This window comes from Heloderma suspectum, chromosome 3 (genome assembly GCF_057233095.1).
Source record: "Heloderma suspectum isolate Gila_16-S chromosome 3, 16-S_ref, whole genome shotgun sequence".
NCBI classification, from domain to species: Eukaryota; Metazoa; Chordata; class Lepidosauria; order Squamata; family Helodermatidae; genus Heloderma; species Heloderma suspectum.
The window spans coordinates 260,174,099-260,194,225 of NC_139460.1; the positions used below are offsets into that span (position 1 = coordinate 260,174,099).

At 45.4% G+C, this 20,127-nt stretch overlaps 1 non-coding gene across 1 annotated transcript; it reads left to right on the forward strand.

Moving 5' to 3' along the window:
* The first annotated feature begins 12,432 nt into the window (after positions 1–12,432).
* Positions 12,433–12,504, forward strand: TRNAT-UGU (transfer RNA threonine (anticodon UGU)). Its single transcript has one exon. It is a non-coding gene; the product is annotated as a tRNA-Thr (tRNA).
* The last annotated feature ends 7,623 nt before the right edge of the window (positions 12,505–20,127 follow it).

The window sequence follows — 20,127 nt, forward strand, 5'->3', positions numbered from 1 at the left end:
ACACAAGAAGAGTGACACACCATTTCATAAAGTTCTACTACTACTACACACACAACCCACCAGCAACCTCAATAATATTAATATCAATCTATAAATATATTAAAATGCACAATTGGTATTAAAATAATGTTGAAAATATTAAAAGAATGTCAAAAGGCCTGGAAGAATGGAAAAAAACAAGCATTTGCCTAGAGCCAAAAAGATATTAATGTTTTAGGCAAGCCTCTTTAGGGAGAGCATTCCACAACCAGGGGGCCACTGCTGAAAAGGCCTTTTCTTGTAGCCACTACCCCGATACTTCAGTTTGTGGGGGCACTCAGAGAAGGGCCTCCACTGAAGCTGTTACAGCGTGGATAGGTACCTATGGGAAGAGGCGTTCTTTCAGGTACTGGAGACCCAAGCTGTGTTGGGCTTTATAGGTCAAAACCTGCATTTTGAATTGGGCCCAGAAACAAATCAGAAGCCGGTGAAGGTGAGAAAGGACTTGGCCTAAATCTACACTACAGCTTTATAGTGGTATTGAAGTGCACCGATAACTGTTGGGACACATTACACATTCAATATACCACTTTTGTAGTCTTATTTCCTGCTTTTTTATTCCACATTATCCAAAATACCATAACAAATGTCACTGTCAGTCCTGTCTATGAGGTATAAATGCACAAGAGGGATATAGCGTTACCATGAAAGGATTGTAATGATATGACACAAGGTGTAGATCTGGCTCTAGCATAACATGGGCAGTATCCCATGCTGCCTGTGCACCAGCAGGACCCACAGTAAGTACAACAGAAAACTAGTGCTTCCTAAAGCAACTGGAAATGAGCCCTTCTATGAGCTTCTTCTATAGAAGGGAGCTCCACTAACCTCCCCCATTCCAGAAATGACTGTTTCGGCTCATTTCCAGGGTTGCTCTAGAAAGCACTAGTTTCCTGTTGCACCAGCAATGGGTTCTGTAGGTGCAACACAGTCATCGGAGGCACAGGGGCAACACTGGATACTGCCCCCTGTTCATAACACCTAGTCCCAGTTAGAACTCTTGCTGCCATGTTCTGCAGCAGCTGAAGATTCCAGACTGTTTTCAAAGGCAGCCCCATGTACAATGCATTCCAAGAGAGACATTACCAGAGCATAGACTGCTGAAATCAGGCTATTTCCCTTCCACATATGCCCCCATCAACCATCTGGCCACAGCATTCTGGACCAGCTGCAGTTTCTGAAAATTTTTTGAAGGCAGCCCAACATAGAGCAAGTTACAGTAGTCCAGATGGGATGTAGTTAAGGCATGTGTGACTGTGGGCAGATCAGACATCTCTAGGAATGGGTGAAGTTGGCACACTAGCCCCACCTGTGCAAACGCACTCCTGGCCACTGCCAAAACCTGGGCATCCAGGTTCAAGGCCAAGTCCAGGAGTAACCCAAACTGCAAGCCTGAGCCTTCAGGGGGAGTGGAAGCCCATCCAGCACAGGCTGAATCCCTATTCCCTGACCTGCCTTTTGACTAACCAGGAACACCTCCATCTTGTCTGGATTAGCTTCAATTTGTTTGCCCTCATCCAGTCCATCACTGACATCAGACACCAATTTAGAACTAGAATAGCTTCCTTGGATTTAGATGGAAAGGAGAAATAGATTTGGGTGTCATCAGCACACTGGTGGTACTGAACCCGCAAACCCCAGACAATCTCTCCCAGCAGTTTCATATACAGTCAGGGCCAGAAATATTGGAACAAGGATAACTGTTTTGGCAGTTGGCCTCTGTACACCACCACATTGAAGTTGAAAGGAAACACACCCAGATGAGAGTGAAGTCAGGACTTCCAGCTGTAATTCAAGGGGTTTGACAAAAGTGGGGCACTAACCATTCAGGAAGGACAGCCAGTGGCATACACACACACCCATCGTTGGTGGCTCATAAGTTATGGAACAAACCAACATCATTTCAAACTTAAGGATCGCCTTTAATACCTGGATGAAAATCCTTTGCAGTCAATGACTGCCTGAAGTCTGGAACCCATGGACATGACCAAATGCTGAGTTTCCTCCCTCGAGATGCTTTGCCAGGCCTTTACTGCAGCTGCCTGCAGCTGCTGCTTGGTTGTGGGTCTTTCTGCCTTCAGTCTTGTCTTCAGTAAGTGGAAAGCATGCTCTATAGGGTTGAGATCAGGTGACTGACTTGGCCATTAAAGAACATCCCACTTCTTTGCCTTGAGAAACTCTTGGGTAGCTTCTGCTGTATGTTTTGGGTCGTTATCCATCTGCAATATGAAGCGACATCCTATCAGTTTGGCAGCATTCGGCTGAATCTGAGCAGAAAGTATAGCCCTATACACTTCAGAATTCATCCTGCTGCTTTTCTCAGCAGTCAGGTCATCAATAAACACCAGTGACCCAGTTCCATTGGCAGCCATACATGCTCATGCCATAACACTGCCTCCACCATGTTTGACAGATGATGTGGCAGGCTTTGGATCATGAGCTGTTGCTTTCCTTCTCCATACTTTTCTCTTCCCATCATTCTGGTACAAGTTAATCTTGGTTTCATCAGTCCAAAGAATCTTATTTCAGAACTGGGCAGGCTTTTTTAGGTGTTTGCTGGCAAAGGCTAATCTGGCCTTTCGGTTCTTGAGCGTTACCAGTGGTTTGCACCTTGTTGTGAAGCCTCTGTATTTACATTCATAAAGCCATCTCTTGACTGTAGATGTTGACAATGACATGCCTGCCTCCACAAGAGCTTTCTTGACCTGGCTGGACATTGTGAAAGGATTCCTCTTCACCATGAGCAGAATTCTGCGGTCATCCACTTTAGTTGTCTTCCGTGGTCTTCCAGGCCTTTGGCTGTTGCTGAGCTTGCCAGTTAATTCCTTCTTTTTCAGGATATTCCAAACTGTTGTATTGGCCATTCCCACTGTTTTTGCTATCTCTCTGATGGGTTTATTTTGTTTCCTCAGCCTAATGATGGCCTCCTTCACTCACATGGACACCTCTTTGGACCTCATGTTGGGAGTTCCAGTGAACAGCTACCAAATGCTAATGTAACACTCAGAACCACCTCCAGGCCTTTTATCTGCTTGATTGGTCATGGGGTACCCAGGAAACAGGCCACACCTGGCCATGCAGCTGCTTGTCAGCCATTCATTCCATTACTTATGAGCCACCAACGATGGGGGGGGTATGCCACTGGCTGTCCTTCCTGAATGGTTAGTGCCCCACTTTTGTCAAACCCCTTGAATTACAGCTGAAAGTCCTGATTTCGCTCCCATCTGGGTGTGTTTCCTTTCAACTTCAATGTGGTGGTGTACAGAGGCCAACTGCCAAAACAGTTATCCTTGTTCCAATATTTCTGGCCCTGAATGTATGTTAAATAGCATGGGGGATAAAATGGAACCCTGAGGGACACCACAGGACAATGGCCACAATGTTAAACAGGAACCCCCGAGCGCCACCTTCTGAAATCAACCCTCCAAGAAGGGCTGGAGCCACCATATAACAGTGCCTTCCAGTCATATCTCATGTCTGAGACTTTTAAAAAATTGTTCTAGAAAATAAAAAGGGCAGCTTTCACTGTGAGCAGGTACCAGAATCCAAAGCAAAGGGGTTCTATTCCTCTGTTCTTTTATTATTGAAAAAAATAATTTAAATGTGTGATTCAGCCTGACCTAAGAGAGTATCATGTGACTTAGCAGATAATCAGCTGAATGACAGGAGACCCATATGACTCATCCAGCTGACCTACAAAAGCATCATGTGGGTAGCTTTGCATGTGATGGGAGGGAGGCTGGATTAGGAGTATGAAATCAGACTAACTTGGCTTTAAATTGGGCTAGGAAGGAGATAACAGTGCAATAAATGGACTCCCATTTGTAATACTGTTGCCTAGAAAGGAAGGCATGCAAATCCTTCACAAAATCAGAAAATAATATTATTAGAAGATTATTCTAGCTATGGAACTGGGATACTCCATATCCCAATACATGTAGGAGATTAGTTAATATAGTGGAAGAATCCAATCTAGGAAGAATTTTAATCTATGATCAATCTGGATTATTGCAGGGCACGAGAAGAGAACTGGAGAGGGAGAGATCCGCAACTGCAAAGATGCTGGTAGCCTGGGGAAGCAATCAAAACATGCCACAAGTAGCCAACTGTGCTAGATTTTACAGGGAATGCCAAAGAACTTCCATCTGGTGTGCAGGAACTTTATTTCCTGATCCTGAGTTTTATCAGAATAACCCAGATTGTCCAGAACAAGACTCCAGTACAGGTCTGAGTGGTCTGTAGAGCAAATCAAGAGGCTTTTGCACACCGAAACAGGGGCCTTCCTGACATTTTCTATTAGACATCACTTTTGTACCCCAGTGGTACTATAAGTGCTCATGGCAACTTCACATAACAGTGTAGGTTGTTTCCTCTATATGTAGGGAAGCTGTAATGGGTGACACAAGCCGCAGACAGAAGAAATCTCTCTGAGCATCACAGGCCTATGGTACCTCTCTAGGTTTCTCTGATTCTGCCCTGAAGAGGTCAGCAATGCATCTTTACACTTGCTCCCTTATTACAATACACACAGCATCAAGTAGAAACTGATGGTGAACTGTCGCCTTGGAAGGCTCCATGAAGATGATCTGTGAGGGCTCCTTCCTACATTGCCATTTTCCTATAAAGAGATAATCAGCAGCAGCTGTCCAATCCATATTCTTACAGTGAAGCAAATACTCCCACCACAAGTCACACTTGATGATGCACATGATTTCTCCTACACAAAGATTATCTCTATATAGGGGGGAAAGATGTAACTAATGAAGCAGCCTTCAGCCTTGAGTGTCCCATGTGGTGAATTTATAGCACCCTTTGATAATTTGGGTAAATGCTTCAACCACTGACTTACTGCTGACCATATCGTGCCAATGGAAGCTAATAAATTTGTTTTTCAAAAACAACCCAAGAAAATCCTCTTCTTTTTTCACAACTGCTCGTTCACCACATGTCCTCTCATTGCATTGTGCTGGTTGCTCCCACGTCAAGAGAAATCCGATTTATGTAATGGCAACCTGTCAGCACTCAGCTAAAACAGAGAATGCTCCCTGCTAGCACATCAGAACAAACATAAACACAGAATTGTTTGGCAGCCAAGCTTTGCTAATATTTATCTATGATTAGGGAAATCAGTCACTGTTAATTGATAGCCGATTGCTTTCACGTGCCACTTTGTATGCACTCCTTTTATCTTTGCCACAGTCAAAAGGCCTGGAAGAATTAAAAAAAGAAGTATTTGCCTGGAGCCGAAAATATATTAATGTGGACACTAGGCAAGCCTATTTAGGGAGAGCATTCCACACCAGTGGGCCACTGCTGAAAAGGCCTTTTCTTGTAGCCACCCTCCATGCTTTAGTTTGAGGGGGCACTCAAGAAGGACCTCCACTGAAGATCTTACAGCGTGGCTAGGTACCTATGGGAAGAGGTGTTACTTCAGGTACTGGGGACCCAAGCTGTGTTGGGCTTTATAGGTCAAAACCTGCATTTTGATTTTGGCTCGATTTTGTGTGTGACAAGATATGGCAGAGCAGGAGGCTAAAGTTGGTCATCCTTGACCTGGATATAATTGAAAAAAGGTTAATCACTTATTTCTTTCTTTAGTCACACCCATTTTTCCCCAATACATGCAGTTGTAATGTTGAGCACAAACATTTAATGTATGTGTAGATAATGGGGCCAAAATTATCAATGAAAGAAATATTCCAACAGCAAGTATTTCCCTTTCTTTTCTTTTGCTTCTCTTCTCTTCAAAAACTATATTTTAAAAAGTCTAATAAAGCATTTTCTTTTAAATAGAGAAATGAATAGCAAGAGCTGTCCATTAGCTGTCAAACACATGATCCATCTTGGTATGTTTCCATAACAAGGTTAGTTTGTGATTTGCTCTATTAGTTAGATAAAAGTAGACGCTCTAGAGAATACTGTTGTCTATTCCCAAGATATTGCTGCACATGTACATTGTATTTATTTATTATTTATTTCATTTAAAATATTTCTTGGCCACCTTTCAGTGAAAAAGCCCCCCCAAGCTGGCTTACAACAATAAAATACATAAAAACAATTAAAATATTAAAAGTGATAAAAATGTAAAAACAATAAATACAACAATAAAAGCCAACAATAAAACCAAGAACAATGTTAACAGCAGCAACAGCAACAACAGCAGCCATATCAATAGAAGGACAAGGTAAAATAATATGTTTTCAAGGCCTTCTTAAAAGTCTGCAGTGACGGAGCATGGTGGACCTCCAATGGCAGCTTGTTCCAAAGGTATGGGGCCACTGCAGAGAAGGCCCTCTCACATGTGGTCACCCACCTGACTGCTCTCACGGGTGGGCAAATTAGAAGGGCCTCTCTTTCTGATCTTAAAGTGCAGACAGGCTGATATGGGTGTAGGCGGTCCTTCAAGTAACTTGATCTCAAACCGTTTAAGGCTTTAAAGATCAAAACCAGCACTTTGAATTTGGTTCGGAAACACACCAGTAACCAGTGCAGCTGGTGCAGTACAGGTGCTATATGACTGAATCGCCTTGCCCCCAACGATACTCGGGTGGCTGCATTCTGCACAAGCTGGAATTTCTGAACCATCTTCAAAGGCAGCCCCATGTATAGCGCATTACAGTAGTCCAGCCTGGGTGTAACTGAGGCAAAGTCCGTCCTCTCCAGATAGGGCTGCAGTTGGCATACCAGCCTAAGCTGGTAAAAAGCACTCCTGGACACCGCAGTCACCTGGGCTTCCCCAGTTAGCTCAGAGTCCAGGAGGACTCCCAATCTGTGCACTTGGTCTTTCAGGGGAAGTGCAACCCCATCTAAGACCAGTTGTAAAGCTCCATCTGAACTAGTTGGTTTCCCAGCCCACAGTACCTCTGTCTTGTCTGGATTAAGTTTCAGCTTGTTCATCCTCATCCATCCCAAAACAGCCTCCAGACACTGGTTCAGGAGTTCCACAGCCTCCCTGGGATGTGCAGATGGAAACGAGAGGCAGAGCTGAGTATCATTCGTATACTGATGACATTTCAGCCCAAACCTCCAGATGACTTCCCCCAGCAGTTTCATGGAGATATTTAAAAGCATCGGGGACAAGATAGAACCTTGCAGCACCCCACAGGCTAATGGCCATGGGGTTGAACCGAAGTCCCCCAGCATCACCTTCTGAAACTGCTCCTCTAGGAAGGACTGGAACCACTTTAAAACTGTGCCTCCCAAGCCCAATCCAGATAAATGATCCAGAAGGATACCATGGTTGATGGTATTGAAAGCTGCTGAGAGGTCCAGAAGAACCAACAGGGTTGCACTCCCCCCGTCCATTCCCCGGCATAAGTCATCAACCAGGGCGACCAAGGCTGTTTCCGTCCCATAACCAGGCCTGAAACCTGATTGGAATGGATCTAAATAATCAGTTTCATCCAAAACTGCTTGGAGTTGTGAGGCCACCACATGCTCCAGCACCTTGCCCAAGAATGGCAAATTTGACACAGGGTGGTAATTATCTGGAACCATGGGATCTAAATTTGGTTTCTTCAGCAAGGGCCTCACCACAGCTTATTTCAAAGCTGTGGGGACCTTGCCATCCTTCAAGGAGGCATTTACCACCTCCGAGGTCCAAATATCCAGCCCAGCTCTGGCAAATTTCACAACCCAGGATGGGCAAGGATCTAAAGGGCAAGTAGTAGGCCTCAGTCCTCCAAGCAGTTTGTCCACATTCTCAGGTTGCATGAGCCGAAAGATATCCATAACATGACTAGCTAGTACACTAGCCCCGTCCATATCAGAGTCTGTCAAAACAATGTCATCCAAGTCAGTGCAAATACGAATGATTTTATCTGCAAAGTGTCTGGCAAATTGTTCACAGCGGGCCTTTGAGAGTTCAAGTTCTTGTGTTCCAAGGCCTATACCATCTATACCCCATCTTTTTATAATTCCTTACTGGCATAGCAGTTTGCTAGAAACTTTGTCAAGCACTGTCTGTCATGCCCCCACTGGAGGAATCCTCCTCCTCAAAAGGGCTATAGCTCCCAAAGATGGATAACATCAAGGAGTAGCCCATGTCAGGAGACCTAGGGGAGCAGGAGCCTTTGGAAAGAAGGATGCAGGTCCACCCCTGCAAGAAAAGGGGAACTTTACCTTTGAGATAGAGGTTGAGTGACCACCTAGTCCCTGAGAGTATTGTCATCTTATGAGGCAGGCCAGTAGGACTCCTATGAGGAGGAGTGCTCAGTTGCAAAGCAGGGCTCCTCATGAGTAAAGGGCTCCTTATGAGTAGGGCCCCCCTCATGAGTAGGGCCCTCCTCACAAGGAGGACTTCTTCCAGAAGACTATGACATGCTGCCTATGGATCCTGGGTGGGGCTCTGAAAGATCCAGCATATAAGCCTTCAGTGGGAGCTTGCTAGCTGCTAGAATGTCTTATTACCAATGCCTTGTACGCTTGTTTCTCTGACCTTGCTTCATGACTGAATCTTGGTGCTGCTGACCTTTGGACTCCTGCTTGACACTGCTTCTTGGACTGCATTTGTATGTGATTGTTTACCTGTATTTGGACCTTGGTCACAGCTCGGGCCTTTCCCTTAGAACTTTACTTCTTGCCTTGTAAATTGTAATACTGAGCCTTTGACCAATTGCTCCAGCCTTGAACTGCCCTGTTGCTGGACTGATACCATTGTGTTTGACCTTTTTGCCTGTTTACTGGCTTGCCATTGGATTTGCTCCTTAATTTGCCCTAACACCAAGTCTGATGCAGCCATAGCAGGGCACTATCAACTGAATTAGCATTAATTCATCCTGCAGGCTGACACCCAAAGGCAATGAAGCGTTATCCATACCAACAGTTGATGCACTTCTGACTAGTTTGACTACATGGCATGAGATGGTACCTGCTCATTTTAAAGTTATAGTTAACAACTTTGTCAGCCCCTGACTGGACAATATTTCTCCTGTGTTGCTGACATTTTTGAAAAGGTCATTGAAGCAAAGACATAGCCACCCACACATCATGACACCCAAGTAAATCCATGCAGTCCGGATGACAGCCTAAGGCATGCTGAGAGAAAGTGTCAAGGAGGGGCACTTAGGGGAAGGACTCTCTCTCATACACAGAGCACATGATTTGCTTGCCAAAGGTCCCAGGCATCAATCCTTGGCATCTCCATTTAAAAGGATCAAGTAGCAGGTGATGGGAAAGAACTCTACTGGAGAACTTGATGAGCCACCATATCATGTCCCCTGGTTCCAAGGCCCAGCATCACCTTGAGAAGGACCCAGATTCAGATGGGGCACAGGTCACCTCACTTCAGGGGGGCTCCCTCAGCATCCCTTCCTGTACCTTCCCAGCCTGAGGACATAGGCCTCCCATCACCCCTGACTCCCCTGAAACATCTTCTATCCTTAAGCCGTGAGAATGCAGAAACGGACACCAGCCCTTTATGGACTACTGTCAGCATTCAGCAGGGATGGAGCCACTGGAAGACCAGACCCTGCCAGTCTTTCTAAGGCCTCAGTTGACTGCAGACTTTTGCTGCAACAATAGCTCTTCTTGTGGGAAAATATTCCATTCAGCACCCGTGAAGTGTGCAATCCAAGGTCATGACAGCCTCTGCTTTGCCTGATGTGACTCTGCCTTACCTTGCTTTGCCTAGCATGACTCTGCAGCAGTTCAGGGCCTGCTTGGTCTTAAATGGGCAATTAAGACCCATTAGCTTTACAGAAGACCTGCTCCTGGTGGAGATGAAAGCTGCTAGAACTAGTTTGTTGATATGGATCAATGCAAGATCCTGCATTTTTGGACTCTCCTTGGTGGTGTGGCTATAGGGACTGTCATGATGAATGCCTGCACCACAAAATTTACCACTACACCACTGGCTGCTAGTCAGAGCAGAGGAACAGAGCACAATACTGGGCTAGATCGACAAATAGTCTGACGGGATATAAGGCAGCTTCACTGTCCCCACATTGCCTGAAGAACAGAGTGCTTCAGGTGACCTAAGTGAATGCGCCAAGCCACATACTATCAGGGGAGATCAAAAGTAAACTCAGTCCTTCATAAAAGAGGGCATGCAAGTGGACTTCATATTTGAATCAGTTCTAATACAAATTAGAACATATGATGCACCTCTGACTTTACACATGGTGCTAATTGAGCTCCCTTTCCCTTCAAGAGGAAAAATTAGCCCCATATCTGAGTAATCGTCCTACAATGAAATGCTGTGATAATGAGTTTAAAGCAGGTTGAAATCAAAATACTCAGTTGCCTTCAAAGCCTTTAATTTGTTAGAAGTCCAATCCAATTTGGCCACTTGCACTGAAGCTTCTTCTGGTAGAACAGGAAGATTCCTATGTGTATGTTGAGCCAGATGGAAAGTTAGGGCCAGAGTGTGCATCATGGCCTCCATGTAGAGACCACTCTAAATTGTTGTGTGTGGTTGCTGCTATCACACAATAAAGCATTCATATGTTGCAGCAGATCATCCTTCGGTCAGGACGATTTTCTCCAGGAGACCACGAACGTCCAAAATGAAATGTTTGAGTTTGCATCGAGAAAATCTCTTCAACTGCCACTGCACAAAAACAGCACACAAACAGCTTATATCCCATGATAACAGATGCCACGTGAGGTGATTTAAAGCCATCTTCACACTGCGGCCTTAAACCACATTAACTCTGACCTCATCCAGCTATAAAACCTTTGAATGTATCAAGCACTTGTCAAGGCTAATCCATAGCTTGCATTGGCTTTGCTACTGGCTTTTGTTTCATTACAAGGTAGCCTGCGCACACACCCTCTCTGTTCTATTTGCTATATTTAAGCAGATATTTGTTAAAAACATCCTTTAACCTCCCAAACCTGTTTGTTTATTTATTTTCCTCCCCTATGTCCGACATATGCCTGGATTTCTCCTTTTTCTTCCTGCAGTGCTCAGAGAAAAGCATTTGGGTAGCGTTGCTTGCCCTTGTCATATAAATCCCACCATAATTCTCTCTTTCCTGTTAAGCGAAAGAAAATAAACGTGTACGGCTGTTACTGGAAGCCAAGCTGTGGGACTGCTTTAAATTCTCTTCTTATTGAGTCTGGGCTGAAAATCATTCAATTCTGCTGAGGACACAGATATGCGTTTGCGCACACACACACACACACACATATACTGGGGTGGGGGGGTGAAAGAGAGCGAGAGAGCAAGAGGCAGGCGTGTATAAATATCTCCAGCTCTCCAGATATCCGTCAGATTTATTCCTCTGCCAAGCCTGCAGAAAATTGACTTGTTTCATGGAGGCAGGCTATTGACACATTACCGCGAGGAGGGTTAGGAGAGAAAGCAGTGAGACCGGCGCCCCCTCTATTAGACGATAATGTAATCAGCAGTGTGGGAAATGAGTGTGGGTAAAATGGCATCGCTGACATTTATATTAGAGGATATTGATGGTGGGAGCTGTGACCGCATCTATCCTACCTCCCGTTTGCTGGGATTGACACAGACGGCTCTTGTTTGGCTGGATTCTCTCTCTCCCTTTCTTCTTAGCTGGGTGGCTGGCTGCTGTCACAGCAGATAGATAATTGAAAAATGGATCTCACCTTTCCAGCAAACAGGAGTGGTTCAGGCAATTACTGTAGAGGTTACCTACTCAGTCTGAAGGCTTCGTCTCTGAGAGAGATTCAGAGGAAATTGGATTTTACATGGATGTTTTATTCTGGCAGCAGTTTTAGTATAAATAAAGGCAAGGAGACAGAGAATAGGTGTAAGGATGAGTGAGAACCGCACAAAAGGAACTTGACAGAGAGACAGCGTGTGTGTGTGTGTGGGTGGGTGGGTGCATGCGCGTGCGCCTCAGTGAGATTAATATACCCGTTTCCAGCCCTCTGGGGAATTTCTGGTTTGTTGTGCATTGTGTGCGTGCACTCCTTTCCTTTCCTTTTTTTAAAATCAGAGGCTAAAAGAGGTTAACTTCCTCAAGGCCGCACAGCTAAACCTGCCCTTAGAAGCCAAAGATGTGTGGGGAGGAAACATTCCCAGAGGAAATAAAAGAAAGTGGGAGGGTGGAGAGAAAATAAAGATGGAAATGAAGAGCCCTCATCAAAGGCGAATGAATACTGAACATTTTTCTCTGTCTTTCCCCCTGCTATACCCTCCATCCATCCAGAAGATTGGGCTACAGAGATCCTAAGTTTTAATAAGTGTTGCTCAAATATACCAATGAGCCTCCTAGCCCTCTGTTCCTCTTCCTACAGTGGCAAGATCTACATGTTTGAAAGGCAGTAAATAACAGAGCAAGCTGTTAATAGAAAACTCCAGTGCTTGGGGATTGCTTTCACTTTCCAGAACTCTGACCTTCAAGTTCATCCTCAGTACAACAGGATATATGCTTTGATTATCTTAGCCATTAGCTTTTGATATTCTTGGGGAGAGGAGCTGTGGCTCAGTGGCAGAGCACCTGCTTTGTATGCAGAAGGTCCCAGGTTCAATCCCTGGCATCTCCAGGTATGGCTGGAAAAATTCCTTCCTGAAACCCTGGAGAGCCGCTGCCAGTCGGTGTTGACAGTATTGGGCTAGACAGACCCAGGCATCTTCCTGTGTTCCTATGCTATGTTCCTATGAGTTTCAGTCCCTGGCAACTCCCAGTAGGGCTGTGAAATGGCCTGGTCTGAAACCCTGGAGAGATGCTGCAATTCAATGTAGACAGTCATGGGCTAGATGAACCAATGGTCTAACTTGGTGTAAGGCAGCTTCCTGTGTTTTTCCTTGATTCTTTTGGGGGGTCATAATGCTACTTGTAAGCTCCACACCCCGAAGCAGAGGTTGCAATCATAGAATCATGAGCTTTGTGGTGAGCTACACTTTTTGTTTTTAAATCTGCTCAGTATTAAACAGGAAGACTCCAGTTCTGTGTGTTCCGACAGACTAAACCGCTTCCAATATTTAAATATTTCAATGGGAATATGTGTTAAACAAAAAGCTAGATATGTCACCTTTTTGTTGTGAACACACCTGGGCCCTAATCTGGACATGGTCATGATGCACACACAGCACTAGACAGTAGAGATGCATGAAGACTGAAAAGCACACCATCCATATCATATTGAGTAAATGTGTGTGTGTGTGTGTGTGTGTGGCAGGGGAGGTAATGTTCATTATCATCATCATCATCATCACCACCATCATCACGTTTGTTATTACATTTATATCCCACCTTTTTTCCTCTTAAAAGGAACCCAAGATCACTTTCATGGCCTTCTTCTCGATTTTACCCTCACAACAACCCTGTGAGGTAGGTAAGGCTGAGGGTCAGTGATTGGCCCAGAGTCATCCAGTGAGTTTCATAGCCAAGTAGGGACTAGAACCCAAATTTCCCAAGTCATGGTCTAATACTCCAACCACTACACCACACTGGCTCTCAAACACCACACTGGCTCTCACACTAGCACCACATTGGCTATTTTGCATCTGAATCTACATCACAAGGCAGATGGAGAGGAGGATGCCCATCCAACCCCAGCCTGTCTGTGTAGTTCCTGATCCAACAAGGGAAGCCAGGCTCAGAAGTGGTATGTATGTATGTATGTATGTATTTATTTATTTATTTATTAAATTTATTAATCGCCCATCTGACTGGTCACCCAGCCACTCTGGGCGATGTACAACCCACCATAAAACAATTTAAAACAATAAAATTTTACCATAATTTTTTTTTTTTTAAATACCCTAACCCACCCCAAATGCCTGCCTGAACAACCACGTTTTTAATGCACGACGGAAGCTCATTAAAGAGGGGGCATGACGGAGTTCCCTAGGGAGGGAGTTCCACAGAGTGGGGGCCACCACAGAGAAGGCTCTCTCCCTCGTCCCCACCAGTCTAGCTGTCCTGGCTGATGGGACAGAGAGAAGGCCATCTGAGGCTGATCTTGTTAAGTGGCCTGTCTGGTGTTGCTGGAGGCGCTCCTTAAGATAGGCTGGGCCGGAACCATATAGGGTTTTAAAGGTCAAAACCAACACCTTGAATTTGGCCCGGAAAACAACTGGTAACCAGTGCAACTCCTTCAGCACTGGAGTGATGTGATCTCGCCGGCGGCTGCCTTTAATCAGGCGAGCCGCCGCGTTCTGTACCAGCTGCAGCTTCCGAACCGTCTTCAAGGGTAACCCCACGTAGAGCGCATTACAGTAGTCTAAACGAGAGGAGACCAGGGCATGTACTACTGATGGGAGCAGATGGTCGGGAAGGAAGGGGCGCAGCCGCCGTATCAGATGGAGTTGATACAGCGCTGTCCGGCTCACAGCTGACACCTGAGCCTCCATGGACAGCTGTGAGTCCAAAATGACCCCCAGGCTGCGGACCTGGTCTTTCAAGGGTAGCCGTACCCCATTCAACACCAGGTCAACATCCCCCAGCCTCCTCTTGTCTCCCACCAAAAGTACCTCGGTCTTGTCAGGGTTCAGCTTCAGCTTATTCCTCCCCATCCAGCCACTCACCGTCTCCAGACATTTGGACAGGGATTCTACGGCCAACCTTGGTGAAGATTTGAATGAGAGGTAGAGCTGCGTGTCATCCGCATATTGATGACACTGCACCCCAAACCTCCTGATGATAGCCCCCAGTAGCATCGGGGAGAGGATGGAACCCTGTGGCACCCCACAAGTAAGTGGCCACGGGTCCGAAACCTCCTCTCCCAGTGCTACCCTCTGGTACCTGCCGGAGAGGAAGGACCGGAACCACCGCAATACAGTGTCTCCAATGCCCAACCCCTCCAGGTGGTCCAGGAGGATACCGTGGTCAACGGTATCAAAAGCCGCTGAGAGGTCGAGGAGAACAAGGAAGGAGCATTCACCCCTATCCAGAGCCCTCCTCATATCATCCACCAAGGCGACCAAGGCCATTTCTGTCCCATGCCCAGGCCTGAAGCCCGACTGAAATGGGTCTAGATAATCAGTTTCTTCCAAGTGTGCCTTCAACTGCACCGCCACCACCCACTCAATCACCTTGCCCAAAAATGGCAGATTTGAGACTGGGCGAAAGTTGTTCAGAACTTGAGGATCCAAGGAGGGCTTCTTTAAGAGCGGTCTTCACGTGCTGATTTCATTTGCTCTATTAGGAAAACAGTGTCTGCTTTTGCTGAGTAGAGTGCTTTTTCACAGTATTCATATCTATAAATATTTACTTACACCATAAAACTTTTCCAAAGAAAACATGTGATTGTCTATAATTCTACCATATTTTCCCTTGCCTGATTTTGCTTAGCTGAAGAATTATAATCTGAGATAACCTATTCCCATAGCCTTTCCATATGACCAATATTTTTTTAGTGCCAATCTGTATGTGTGTGTGTGTGCGTGTGTGCGTGCGTGCGTGCGTGCGTGTGTGTATTGTTGGTATGCCTTTTTTCTTTTCTTTAGGAAAGCAAGACCAGAACTGATGCATAATATATTGGGATATTTTGATGTGATCTATTTATTTCTCTCTCTCTTTTTCTTATAGTTTCTGGCATTCCATTTTGCCTCTGAAGGTGCAATTCTGGGAGTTGTAGGCTTCTTCTTTTTTTTCTAAACATGCATAGGATTGTGCCCTTAATGGCTGTGGGACATTGAGAAGACCTTTTCTGTTATTCTAGCAGAGCAATCTTATGCATGTTTACTTGGAAGTAAGTCCCACTGAGTTCAATGGTGCTTACTCCTGGGTACGTGAGCACCTAAAGATTGTAGCCTTAGGTGCCTTTCTTGAGTGGGGACAACATGCATATAATCCAGCAGTATATGTCCATAATGTTGGTAATATATTTGTGTACAGATTACTGCATGTAAGGGGAGGAAAGTTTCAAAAGATTTCCAGGACTCAGTTTTAAACAAAATATATGTATGCTTCTGAGTACAATCAAAATGGATTCATGGGGCCGGGCCTGGAATGGATTGAGCCTCTCTACACACACCCAGTGCAAATCTCTTGGTCTGTGTCCCCAGCCCAGTTCTCATCCCTGTGCCAGAGTCAACAGTCTTCACCAACCTCGTGTCCTCCAGATGCTCAGGTGATCGCTCCCATTCTCCCTAGCCATTGTGCCTGCTAGCTGGGGATGATGGGAGTTGAAGTCCAACACATCTGCAGGATGCCATGTCGAGGAAGGCTGCTCAATACTTTTATCTCTCATCACTCACTTTTTCACTCTCCTCTACCTGTCCCCTAACGTCAGTGCTGGAGGTTTCCGTATCTCTCTTGCTGATTAAATCATCTCTGACATGCACGGTGGCAGGCTCAGCCTCATGGGGAGAGACTGTGTCTAGGTGACTCTCCCCACTCTTCTGCTAGTTCATGGTGAAAAGCCAAGATCGGTATAAATGAAATAAGAGCAGGGCATACACCAACCACAATGCTAGAAGAGGAGCTGCGTTGAGGCTGTTTGTAGCAAAAACAACGAAGTCTTGAGGCACCTTAAAGACGAACAAATTTATTGTGGCCTGCGCTTTCAGAGCCAGCTCCAACAGATGCATGAAATGGACAGGGAAGATACTGTATATACTACAGAGCGTTACTGGATTTTCACCCTTGAATATTTTCAAAGTGAGAAATGTGCTGAAAGCATACACACACACCCAAAAAACACCCCACTGGCTAGCTTTTTGCACTGTTTTTCATCCCTTTGCACAGCCATTAAGCCTCCCAATCAGCTCCTGTTTCAGCATCATTTTACAACTGTAAAAACAGGCCTTCTTTTGCCTTTGCTGCAAGATCTCAGCCAGTAAGGGATCACATTGTGAATATAATGACATCACAAAGCTACGTAACCAATCGGATTTGGCTACATGGTGATATATGTGCCAGCAAACAAAGCTGCATTGCCCTCACTCTGAAGCCCTAGTCCAGTTCTTAGTTGTGCCAAAATGCACATTCGGATGTGCATCAGAATGTGCATTCAAGCAAGCATTCCATTAAGAGCGACGTAGCGCAGGTAGACCATATGCACACTCAGATGTGCATTCTGATGTGTATCCAGGCTGATGCTCCCTAAACTGTCTTGCTGCATTGTGCTGTGATGTTTTCATTGCTGCAGTGCAGCAGCAAGGCAAAATCGGGGACTGTTGTTAACCCAACTGGCCAGTGCAAGAGATATGTGTGCCTTCTCCATCCTATGTACTCTCTTGCATCGTTTCAACCAAACCTAAAAAAAAAAAAAAATCACCAGAACTGAGAGGTGCTTTTCAACGGGCGTGAAAATGTGCCCATAATTCCCCCGCCCCAGGTTTGACCCATATTTCATTCACACACACTCCATTTATCAAACCTGTAAGATACGATGGAGCTTACTATGGAATTATGTTTAGATTGAGGCGCATTTTCAGTGGTTTTAAGGCCCATACTCAACATTAGTTAGGAATTAGCCCAAGAGATGCTTTGAAGTAGAGATGAGCAGAACTTCTGGATTGAACTCTGGAAATGGTGAGATGGAACTGGATTTTTTAAATCCATATTCTATTGAATCTTCTGGGTTGAATTCTGGAACCTGGGCACTCTCAAGTAAACTCTGGAATGGATCCCAGAACAGCCACTAGGCCTTGTTACACATGCACAGAGACTTCCAGTGAATTGCAGGGCGAATGCAAACTGTGTCAATTACAGTGAATTGATGGTATGCCTTGGCAGAGTCATCTGTGCACGTGTGGGGAGGCATTGCATGGCCTAGGGACATCCCCACGCAGTGAGAGTTCTTACAGAAGCTGCCTTCACAGCACATGGCCACATGGTACAATAAAATCATGCCATACGATGTGCCAGACGCTTCTATGCATGCACAGTAAGGCTTAGCATGGTCCCTGAATTTACTAGAACATGCTAGACCTGCACAAGCATTCTAGTATGGTCTTGGTTCAAATCTAAATGTGTCTGGATTACAACTACAACATCTAGCTCAAATTTTGGTTGGGGCAAAATTTGGCAGCAATTTTATTTTATTATACTACAACCAGGAGACTTAGCTAGTGGGAAGTTAATGGATGTTTCCTATTCTTTCAATGCATGTTTATGCTTAAAACTGGGGTTCCAATCTCTGTTACTGGTTGTAAGAACACTACTTTAGGGGAAGTAATCATTCCAGGGAAATCTGTGTAGAATATGAGGATGAGCCCCTGTTGACATGGTGGTCCATATTGTAAGATATTTCCTTCATGCATGCTTACAGGCCTCATTATCCCCAGGCATGTGGTTGCTTAACTGGGTTATCACAGATACGGGGCTTCAACTAGATTTAGGCACGTGCAGCTGAGCTGATGGCATGGGTGTAAGGATTTTGTGAATGCCTTTCTGTCTGTGTTTCACAGATTGTCAGGCGTCTTTTGTTCCCTCATCCATTCATTGACAGAATCAGATTTTTTTGTATGAGAATTTCATTCGTTTGCAAATGCGCATTTTTGCACTAATGTGCAGTACCGCAAATGCACATGTGCAAACAAACAAAATGGTGCAAATCCCCTCCAAGAATAAAAAAACTGGTCCGCAAGTCCACAGGATCTGCATGACCTGAAAAACGTCAGTCCACTGTGGAATCCGCAGGTCGGCTTCACAGAAATCTGAACTCATTTGAATCCATTCTGGATTTCTCCAACACCCCTAGCTGCTGGAAACAGACTTCACCACTCCCTCTTCTCTACGGCAACCCCTCCTGTCCCCTGCAAATGCTATACAGAGGGCTGAGAGACCATGCTAAATGATGTGTACTTTCATATGTGTGTGGGGGGGGGGGGATCTGCAAAAAAGCAGGCAAAGGAAGCTTCCGTGAGCAGCACCCTTCTGTCCATGGAAGGCAAATCCTGGATCCAACCCATTGATAGCAATTGATGTCTCCTGTTTGCCCCTCCTACAGAACTGACAGCTTTCATAGCCCCAGGAAAGTGTACCTCACTGACTAATGTGAACTGGCTACACACAACAGTGCCTATTAAGATAAGGGAGCAACCACAGCTCACAAGGAGGGGGCTGTGGCTCAGTGGTAGAGTACATGCATTGCATGGAGAAGGTCCTGGGTCCAGTCCCTGGCATCTCCAGTTAAAAGTGCCAGGTGACAGATAATGTGGAAGACCTCTGCTTGAAAAAAAACCCTGGCGATCTGCTGCCAGTCAAAGTAAACGATGCTGGGCTAGATGGAGAAATAATCTGACCTGGTATTAGGCAGCTTCCTATGTTCTCAAAGCAGAAGTCACATGATCTGTTTGCCCGTTTTTTGCACTAGGCAGGTCCTATATCCCTTGCACGCACGTTTATACATATACACTTTGGTTCACATTGCAGGTTACGTGCATGGTGGGGTAGGCAAGTTCACCAAGGGCTGCTCCTCCATATGTATGACCTACACACCTGGATGGGACATGTGTAAACTGGTCCTTAGATACAGCTAAAATGTGTTGGACAGTGGAGGCTGGTGGCTCCAATGCCAGTGGGGTGGTGAATTCACTCTGGGTTTCAGAACCAGTCAGAACTCTAAAGGTGCTTCACAGTTCTGGCTGGTTCCGACTGAAACCCAGAGTGGATCCACCGCCCCACTGACATCAGAGCCACCAGCCTCCATGGGTGTTGCATGGTGCCTTTTACATTTAACAAGAAATATCTAGTGCTTCACTGGTTTAGGCACTGTACTGGGTCTTTGGAAGTCACTGATGCTGGGGCTGGGACTTCATTTGGGTCACTCTCTGCCTTTATGTCACTTTCTTGCCTTTTTCCTTATTCACCTGAACTGTAACAGCTGGCTTTCCTAGTGTACTTCTGTCCAGCCATGAACGCGACGGGGGCTTGCTCGGTGTGACTGTAAGACACAAGATACCATTCAACACAAAAGCCGTTGAGGTATTCTGAGTAAGTTCACCACCTTGCCACAAGGTGGCGCTATAACGGCATAGGTATCATGATGTGGGGGCACAACGCAGATTCATTGGGAGGTCTTAGTATGCTACTGCTGCCACCTACTGGAAGGAATCAGATCTGCACTGTATAAAAAACAACCTCGGTTAAGAGGCGAGAATAGCGTGAAATACCAGCGTTTTGTGGCCAAAACTAATAGACGGAAATCCCCTTATTAATATGTTTCTGACCTCAAAGTAGTTTCTCCTGCAGTAAATAGGCAGGGATATGA